Consider the following 9,967-nt stretch of genomic DNA (forward strand, 5'->3'; position numbering starts at 1 on the left):
GAAATAATAAAGGGCCTCGAGGGGAAATGTACCATCCGCTGCGTCAAACACGCGTAAAAGTTCAAATGAAATAATTCCGAAGACGTGAATGTTGGGTTTAGCAACTGGAGGAACACTGCTGACCTGATGACAGCACTTCTCTGTGGAATGGGAGGAACAGGACCCTGGCGAGGGGAATTGTTAAACTTAATACATGGTAGGAAGAAGGCACGATATCTCCATCTGTCCATCCATGCATCCATCCATCCATCCATCCATCCATCCACCCACCTACCCATTCATCCATCCATTCGTCCATTCATCCATCCATCCATCCATCCATCCATCCATCCATCCATCCATCCATCCACGCATGCATGCATGCATCCACCCACCTCTCCATCCACTCATCCACCTACTCATCCCTTTTCATCCATCCACCCACCCATCTATCTGTCTATCATTGTGCCCCATGAGAGAACCCTGGCTTAGAGAGACAATGCTGTCTAGCCCACCATTTGGCAAGTGCTGTTTGAAGTAACTGTTATGCATCCAAGTGATAAGGAATAAAGCCTCAAGAAAGAGATCAGGCTTGATATAATAATACGGGATACTGTGGGAGGCGGTGGGCTCACTGAGGGAAAGACTTCATGGGGAGCAAGGAGAGGGTCATGAGGGGAAGCCAAGTGGTCAGGGACCGAAGGAGTATTCAGAGGAGCCAGAGAGGAAATATAAGCTTTCCTCAGAGATCTAGTTCGGGGACCAGGCTGATGAACTACAAGAGCACATTTCAGGTTATTTAAGCAGATTTAAGCCAAGCTGCAGGACAGAGGAAGTAAGTGTACCCACTGTGACTTGTGATTGCAGAAGAATCGTCACGTGCCCGCAGGCTACAGCCTTCAGCACTCACAGCAGGTGAACCCAGTGAGGCTGTGCTCTTGCTCTGTGACTCAGCATCTGAGATGTCCAGCAGCAGGGCAGCCCTTCAGGACAGCTGACCCGCCTTCTTTCTGATAAGTCACAGGCTCTTCTCCTCAAAGACAGGATCAAAGGTGCAAGGAGTCCACCTATGGTTTTCCTCTAAGAAAAGATAGGAAGTTGGGAAGAACCAAAACTAAGGAAAACGGGGTATGAAAAGTGGGAGGAAAAACATATCCTTCGATATGCTCAGAGTTGTTCAAAATCGTGCAAGAACAATTATTCTTCTTTATAACGTCCCACTTTGGTGGGGAGTGGGGGGTGGGGAAGGGAGTTGGAAAAGAGTAATTGGTTGGCTTCCGAGCCGAGGACCGTGATCTGACCGTCTTGCCATAAAACACCTTCTTTTAGGCTCTCTGCAGAGTCCCCTCTCGAAGGTTTCCCGCTGGGCACCTGGTACAATCTCCTCCGGGCATTTAGGAACCCAAAGTCTACGCCATCAGGGCTTTACCTATGTCCCTCTGCTTCCTACTGAGTCACTCCTCAAGTGGTGGGCACAGAGGTCGCCATGGCCTTGTGTGACCATGGGTGAAGGAATGCGAGAAACACTTGCTGGGTGGTGTCTCAAAAAATATTACACCATCACATGGCAAATCCCAGTTTCAATGTCCCTCCAGCTAAAAACGGTCATTGTGTTATCTTCACTCTGTGTCCAGCTTTGTGGCTTCGTTTCCCCGACCTTCTCACATTGCTTACCCTCGGTCGGCCCATCATTTCCAGTCACCCCACCCAATAACACCTACTCTCCCTCTGCAACTGTTATATATATATATAGTGGTCCTAAGACACTTCTCTGAAACAATAGCATCGCAGGCAACGGAGAGTCTCTTCCTAAAAAAGATTGATTAAACATACACAAACAGCTGAAAAGACACTTGAATATATAGGTCAGTTAGCAAGTCACGATTGAAAAAAAAATTCAACGAGAGGGTTTCGCATTCAGAAATACGATATTTGAAGGGATACCCGGAAGTCGTTTTTCCATGTAAGACTCACTTTTGAAAGGAACTTAGATTACATGACCGAAAAGCGTAGTCATTAGCAAAAACGAAATGCAGGCTGACGCCATGATGTGGGTAACACTGGGCTCCAGGGAATGGCCTTAGAGCTGCAGAGATTCGTGACTTTTAAAACTAGATAAGAAAAACGTCATTAACTTTACCATGAAAATAAAGGAATGATTCCTGACTCCCATAGAGACTAAGGCAGCCACCTTCAAAGAAAGTTTCCTTTCTTTGAAAGGTCTTCTCAACACATAACATTACTGTCCATCTTATTAGCTAACCGACTAGCCCTTATTAATGGCTTAAATATGTTTTGATACAAATTAACTGAAATGACTACAAATAAATATATTTATGGACCCAAAAATTTGACCTGAGTTTTTTTTTAAAAAAAAAAAAAAAAAAGGCCACATTATAGAATCTGAAGATTAAATGATAAGTGAGATTAAAAGTTTCCGTCATGTTCGAAAGGCTTTTTTTTTTCTTTCAATTTTTACTTAGATCTTTACTAAAATACTACCGAATTTATATAGTCAGTGTTATTTGATTTCTTAGAACTAGAGCAACTGGAAATTTTTTTTTACCAGAACAGGATTTCCTTGTTTTTGAGAAAGCCACAGACATCAAATACATACTGCTCACCCCAGGCTGCAGTCAGGCAGATTGCTTTATCAGTGTTTTGTTTCCACAGATTTCTTTTTCTTCTTTCTTTTTTCATTTACTGAAGGAGTAATGGGGACCCTTAAGGTTATGGCCAAGACATGGAAGACAGGTCTCTCCAAGGGCTGTTTTGTATGTTCATTTGTTTTATTTTGTTTCTGTTTCGTTCTATGTTGATTTTCAAGAAGAAAAACATAAATGAAACTTTTAGAGCTTTCTTTCTTTTACAGAGAGAGAAAATGCATCTCCTGATGGTTTAGAAAGGTTCCTTCCCTTTTATCTTAAGCAATCAGCCACCCAGAGGGAAAATTCCAGGAATGCTGGCAAACACGTCGCTGGGATTTGAGTCTGCTGGTCTGTCCATGGAGGGGCGAAGCGAGCTGCTGATTTGCTATTTTCATCGTGTTTCAGGAGGAAGTGGGCTCCCTTATCTCTGATTTACCCCATGCCTTCTTCTTAGTACAACGTGAGCTCCAAGCAAACCGTGTTGCAGTACCAGGTACAGTCAGGACTAGGAGGTCTGCGACAGAAAGAGATGTTTTATCATTTGAAGCTATAGACTGACCTTAGCATTTCTATTTTAACTCCAATCCCTTCTTCCTCAATATCAAACCGTGCTGTGATTAATAACCTTGCACAACTACTTCTGAAAGTGGGGACAAATATCAAATGTGTTGTCTAGTCTTTCTGAAAAACGAAAGCCTAATTAGATTCTTTAAAAAAGACACCTTGACTTGTCCGTTGCATCTCTCCATAGGTCTCTAACTTCCCAGTAGAGGTAAGGGGGGCGGGCGTGTGGCATACAGAGCTTTTACATTTCTTTAATCAATTATTTCAGCCTCCTGAAAATTAGTTTATTTTTGTTAATTTTTCTATGACCAGGAATCCAGCCTAATTAGCCCCGGTCCCAAACGCGCCCCATTCAGAAGTGTGCATGAATCACAGATTTCATCACCTGACACAGCCAGGCCCACTTTCTCCAGGAAGGCTGCCTCACTGACTTGATTCCAGGTGACAAGTTTTCATATGGGGCGGGGGGGGGGGTGCATTTGTGTGTCCTGATTCAATCAAGATCAAAATAGTAATTTACTAACTGAGACTTGACCTGGTGCCCTACAGAGAAAGCAGCCAGTTTTGTGGAACCAGCACACACTTACTGTCACCCGCTCTGTGGTACGTGCCACGGGCGCTTGTGAACACAGGTGAGTGGGGCCATAGAAAGCTCGTGCTCATGGCCGCTCACAGGAGAGACAGGGACACAGCACACACCACCACTAAGGGGGCAGGAGAAAGATCAGGTCTTAATGCAGCCTGAGGACACGTGCAGGACAGTGACCTGCTAGATCCCGCCCCTAGTATGGTAGAGAGCAGGGGGTACAAGTGCTGTTTGTGTTTAAAATTGTTGTTAATAAAAATTGCTATGATTAAAACACTGATAAGTGCTAAAAAAAAGTGCTAAAACCAAGAACAACCGTATTTTTCCAACATAAACTTATTATATTTTTCAAAGTCTTAGCCACGATCAAATGTTGAATATTTATTGACTAACTCTTTTTTAAAACTCTTCAATTTACCATTTATATTCTCTTTCCACAGCCAGGCAGAAATACTGAAAACATGAAACCCTAGATGGATGATAATAAAAACCGTTCTTAGGATTAAAAGTCACATTAAATAAGTCCAGAGGCAAGAAACTCTATGCATAAATATGTCACGTTTAGTCGATCATTTGAAAAGTCCAAAAAATATTATCTCTTCGCCCTAATGAAATTATGGGAAGACATAAAATTTACTTGAACCTTTTAACCTTAGCCAAGATCTGATACCAAATGCAAAATTAAGGGCAAACTTATGTATTTTTCCAGCTAATAAAACTGCCAAAGAGCATCACAAAGTCTGGTAGCTAATTTCGTGCTTATACTTTCACAATTGAATGTCTGGATCCCAACGGTGGGCCAAGGTTACAGCGAGTGGAGACAGCCACGTGACCTGGGCACAGGCGGTACACGATGCGTGGTCTCTGGATAAATAGAAACAGTAAGAAAACCAGCTAAAATCAGTCTACTTTCTCTATCCCCAGGAGCTGGCAACTGCACACAATGTCAGCGATCGAGGCTCTGTCATGGAGAGGACCTCTGCCATCCGACTCATCACCCACCCCAAGCCACCGACTCGATCTGCCACCCGTGTCCAGGCCGTCATAGATGGGAGGGAACTCCAAACGACCTGCGAAACATTCGCCCACATTGTCACTTGCCGATAATCATCAGAAACTTAAGCACACGCAGAAAATCTCCCTTCGAGCGAACAGACGTAAGACCGTCCCGGACTGCGTTCAGACGATGCTGTGGGCGGGATTCTCCTGTGCGGTTCAAGCTCGGGCGATGCGTTGTCTAAAAGTCGCAAGCAGGCATTTAGGCAGACAGCCCCAGAGTTTCCGGGGAACCCTACGACTCGCTAATTGTTAGCATTCAGTATTTCGAGTGAACATGTTTTCGAATACATTATTCAAAATATTGCCACAGCTGTCTTGTCTCATTAGTAAAAATAGTTTCTGATGGGTTTCAACCACCATGATTGAAAGACGTGATGCGCGCCGTGGTAACGCGGAAATCTATTAGCTTAAGGCGAGCTGTGAACACTTTTGAAGTGCTGTTTTTTTGCAGTTAATTTATTCATTGTGATATGTGGAAACGCATGCCCTCGCTGTTGCAACATGAAAAATGTTAAGAAAGATGCGATATTCCAGGCGTGCCACCGTGGGCCGAGTGAGAAGTCAGATGGAAAAACACACCGAAGGGGATCGCGCTAATCAGCCTCTGCGGAGAGCGGGAGTTGGCATGGACACACGCATACAGTCAGCGCTTACTAAGTACACATGGATACAGCCGGCGCTTAATATGCACACGTGTATACAGCTCGTGCTTTATATCATGGATATAGGCAGTGCTTAATATGCATACATGTATACAGCTGGTATATTATATAAAAGTATACAGCTGGTGTTTAATATGCGTACGTGTATACAGCTGGTGCTTAATCTGCAAACATGTCCAGAGTCAGAGCTTACCCTGCAAACACTCAGGGCTAGGACAAGCTGCATGTCGAACCTGGATGCACACTGAGATGTAGACTGTTTGGCGGTGAACGGCCATGGGTCATTTCTGCTGTTTTGCTGCTGAGAAATGGACGTGAGACATAAAAACAGGTGGACCGCGCAGGCCGAGCAGCTCTAACGTGTAACCCTGCGCCACCGAAGAAGCTCACCCCGTGTCCCAGCCCTGCTTAATATGCATACATGTATACAGCTGGTATCTTATATAAAAGTATACAGCCGGTGTTTAATATGCGTACGTGTTAAGACAAAAATGTGTTACGTCCAAAGGCAAAGGAAGGAAGTAGATGACGCGGAGTGTTTTCTGAGCCCGCGTGTCATGCCGACTGTCTCTGCACACGAGTGCACACGCCAACCATGTCTCTCCACACACATACACACACACACGCGCGCGCGCGCGCGCGCGCACCGGGTGGACTTCGGACTTGACCTCACACAGTCATTCTTTCTCTCGCATGTTTAAGGAACACTGGCTACGTGTCAGGCAGCGTCCTGGGCGCCGGGGAGAGAAAAACACGGACTAGGCCCCAGGCCCTCGATCGGCGAGGCCGAGGACACCAGAAGGCCCTCAGGTGACATAAAATGGCAAACTCAGATTAGCCAAGGCTGTTTCAAATACACGATCGCTAGGACAGAGGGATGCTCCGTACTCTCTGTCAAACTGTGTGGCGAAGGACCAGCTTAGATTTTGCTTGCTTATTTGTCTTAAAAACTTCTGGTCTGATAATCCTGTGAATTACAATAAAACTAAATTACTAGAAAAATGAAATTAGGAAAAAGCATGCAAAATGCAAGCCAATCCTTTCGTTGCTAGATTCACTGACATACAGTCACTCTGTCAAATTACTGTACAACTCTCAGAAAGCTGCATCTCTGTTTCTGTGCGTGGCGTGTCACTGGCCAATAACCGAGAGTTGCAGACGGCCACCGGTCCACGCATCGCGCCCTAAGTGACTCCACCCCGGACTCTCCTGGGATTTGGCCGATGATGGAGAAACGTAGGCAGTTACACTTCACTGCGGTAGGTGCGAAACTAGTTGGCTGTATAGTGACAGAGTTGATTTGTGGGTCAGTCACTGTCAGTCTAAAAGGAGGACGTGGAGAGCTCAATTTTAATTGCTGGCAATGAAGTGGAAGAGGGCCTGGCACATGATGAGCACATAACGAATGCATGCCGGATAAACGAATCCGCGAATGAGCCGACGGCCCGCGCTGAGCGGACCGCGGAGACGGAATCAGACCGCCCGATGCACACGCACAAGTGGGGACCCGATGCCATCAGATAATAAAACACAGATGCAAAAGTTGTGAGCGTTTAGCGATTAATCAGATGAAAAGTAACAACCAAGGAAAGTGTAGATTCGCCACCTCTAGAGAAAAGCGAACGGCACAGCGGCACGACCGTGAATAAAACGCGGAAGGCTGGCGGCCATCGCGGATGGCGAGCTGAACGGTGAGACGAAGCCGCCGGCTTAAATGTCATCAGGACAAGCGCGGTGTCCACGGCAAGCAAAGCAGTAGCCCTGAAACACTCAGGTCAGGGCGAACCGTTTTACAAGAGGTTTGCGTAGATGACAGTCCATGTCGGCAAGCGTGAGCGGCGACAGGTGTGGAGATGAGGTGGCGGGGAGTATGGTGTGGGGACGAGTGACATTTAATCCGGCGAGGCCGATCCCGGCTGGACGAGAACCGTCCTCCGGTTCCCCAGGCTCTGTCTCGTGCCGAGGACGGCAGGTCTCTCTTCTCGAAGCGGCCGTGGGATTGTAATGTCGACGGAAGGGAACAGTTTTCATCAATGAAGCTGGTCTGGAACTAAACGGAGCACCGCCTTTGGGGGCGGTGGGCCCCCCATCATGGGGACGGCCGTAGGGTAGCGAGGAGTCCTCATTCAGGCGGAATTCTTCATGGCAGAGGCCAATCTTTTGCTAAAGAAATGTTTACTGAGTTGCTGCTTTGGGTCTGCCGGGTTGCAGGCGCTGGGGACACGACGAGGACAGTGGACCTCGGAGAGCGCATTTCCAGCTGGGCACCGAGAGCACCCCCTGGACAGGAGCTGATCCGTGCTTCTGTCCACACCGGCAAGACCGTTCTCAGAGGGCGGAACCTCGGGGGAGGTGGGCGTTGGATGATGAGGCACCTCTCGCCCGGGCCAAGGCTCGGGGCTGGAAGCGTGGGTCACGGAGACGATTTCCAGGCCAGGCTGTTTCCCACAGCGAGAGGAAGGAGGGAAGCATCTAGTCTCAGTGCGCGTGCGAAGGCCAAGGCGGCCGCAGGGTGCTGGGTGCCCAAAGCGGGCAAGCGTGCAGACGCCCGGCCACACGGGCCACGGACCAACGTTCCCAGGAGGCCCCGGAGGCGGCTCGTAGTGCTGTGCGCCCCGGCATTCCCTGCGGTCAAGGTGGCCAGACCTCACTGAAGGCCACGTCCCTGCTCAGTGAGCTCACGCACCGTGGTCCAGAGCAGGGGACGAGAGTACTCATGTGGGACAAGAGCCAAGAGGTGACAAATGTGAGCAATGGAGCGTTTAACTGGAGCCACTGAGCCGCCTGGAAGAATCGAGGCCGTGAGGACGAAACCGGATGCGTAAAAGGATCTTTAGAGTAAGGAAAGAATCACGGCAAACTCGTTATTTTTAATTGACAAACACTAAACAAATCCCTAAACTCCAGAAAAACAATGCACTTTACCGACGAGCTCCCTGACGAGGGCCGCACTGCTGCTCTTCAAGCCTCCTCAGCCACGTGCTCCTCCGTCGCGTCTTCATATGCCGACGAATTCCAAACATTTTTCTTGAGCGAAAGCAGATAATTTAGTCTTTCTTCTAGCGTAGGTGATCGAAACGTGTTTATCATTGATACGTGAGACATTTCTTTCTTCCTCATAACTCGTTGTTGTCAATTATTAGGATGGTTATCAAATTCTAAAAAGGCCGAGTTTCGTTCCTATGGGAACTCTATGGTGTCGAAGAATTTTCCACACACTGGCTTCTGGCTCTGCTGACGTCGAGTTAGTTTCTTCGTCTCGCCTCACAATTCCTGATGATGATACCATGGGGCGTACAGGTACGACACTGTGACCTCCGGCCTACACCTCGGTGCTCTATACACAGAAAGCAGAGGGGTTTCTGGAAGCCATCTGAATCTTTGGAGCATCGCAAGTCCTTGCAAGGAGCACACACTGCCGCGACGCAGGTTCCTGGGTCGGGGATGCCCTGACTGAGCTGACCTCATCCCGATCCATTCCTCTACGGCGACGAGGTCCTTCCAGACCCGCCACCAGCAGCGTGGCTTTCCAGAAGCTGACGATGACTGTGCGGAGCCAAGAGACCAGTAAATGGGCCAGAAGGAGAGAGAGTCTTTTTAATTTTACTTGACCTTTCAAAATGGTAAGAAACAATCCAGAGAAAGAAAGGGCAGATCATGTAGTTTCATCTCCGGATGGCTTAGCTTAAGACTGCGGTAAGCGTCTGAGGGGCGTACCCCGTCTCCGAGGACACGGGACGGCGGGGGAAAAGCGCGCAGTGCTTTCGAGTGGACAGACAACATTTCTAATACACGCGGAGCCGAGTTCTCGAAGCCAACTACAAAGAATCTGTGGCGTGACGACTGCTCGGTCACCGGCTGCCGTCAGTCAACCGGTGAAGCCAGACGGGCCAGCTGGTCCAGACGGGAGGGACGGCTTCGGCCACCCCGAGAACTCCTTGTGCTTGAGAGAGCGTGGCAGCAACCCAGGCCACGTGCCAACACCGGCCATGACGGGAGCCGCGGTCGGGCTCGAGCGCCCGTGCCCTGATGAGGCCTCCGGTGGGGGCCACCGCGCTGATCCGATTTCTGTATTTGTATGAAATTACTTCCTCGGCAGGCGGCCAAATGCAGAAGGTTTAGTGTTTTGTTCTTTCTATGAATACGTCATTCCGCCCTTTTCTTAACGTGAATGTTCTAAGCTGTTGACGGAAGGACATTATCTTCTAAGATGAGTTAAACTCACAGGACCGGGACCGTGGCTCAAAGGTTCGAAATGCACGGGCCGCCATCGGCATCTTTCGTCCGTCGTCCGGCATAGCCTTGGAAGTTCACGAGGCCTTGAGCTGGCCCTTCCCCGCGAGGTCAGAAAAGACAAGCTCTTTCTGGGTTTTCACGTGACAGGACTGTTTTTCTGCGGGGACTTGGTCGGCACCCACTCCATCTGTTTACCTTAGACCTTCTGGTCTGTTCTGTCAGTGCCGACATCA

The 9,967-nt window shown here is 48.3% G+C and overlaps 1 long non-coding RNA gene across 1 annotated transcript; it reads left to right on the forward strand.

Annotated features, from left to right (window-relative positions):
- Nucleotides 1-3,009: 3,009 nt before the first annotated feature.
- LOC111746098 lies at nt 3,010-4,928 on the forward strand. Its single transcript, XR_002782926.1, has 3 exons — nt 3,010-3,120; nt 3,504-3,632; nt 4,702-4,928. It is a non-coding gene; the product is annotated as an uncharacterized LOC111746098 (long non-coding RNA).
- The last annotated feature ends 5,039 nt before the right edge of the window (nt 4,929-9,967 follow it).

The sequence above is a fragment of the Pteropus vampyrus genome, unplaced genomic scaffold, assembly GCF_000151845.1.
Source record: "Pteropus vampyrus isolate Shadow unplaced genomic scaffold, Pvam_2.0 Scaffold175, whole genome shotgun sequence".
NCBI lineage: Eukaryota > Metazoa > Chordata > Mammalia > Chiroptera > Pteropodidae > Pteropus > Pteropus vampyrus.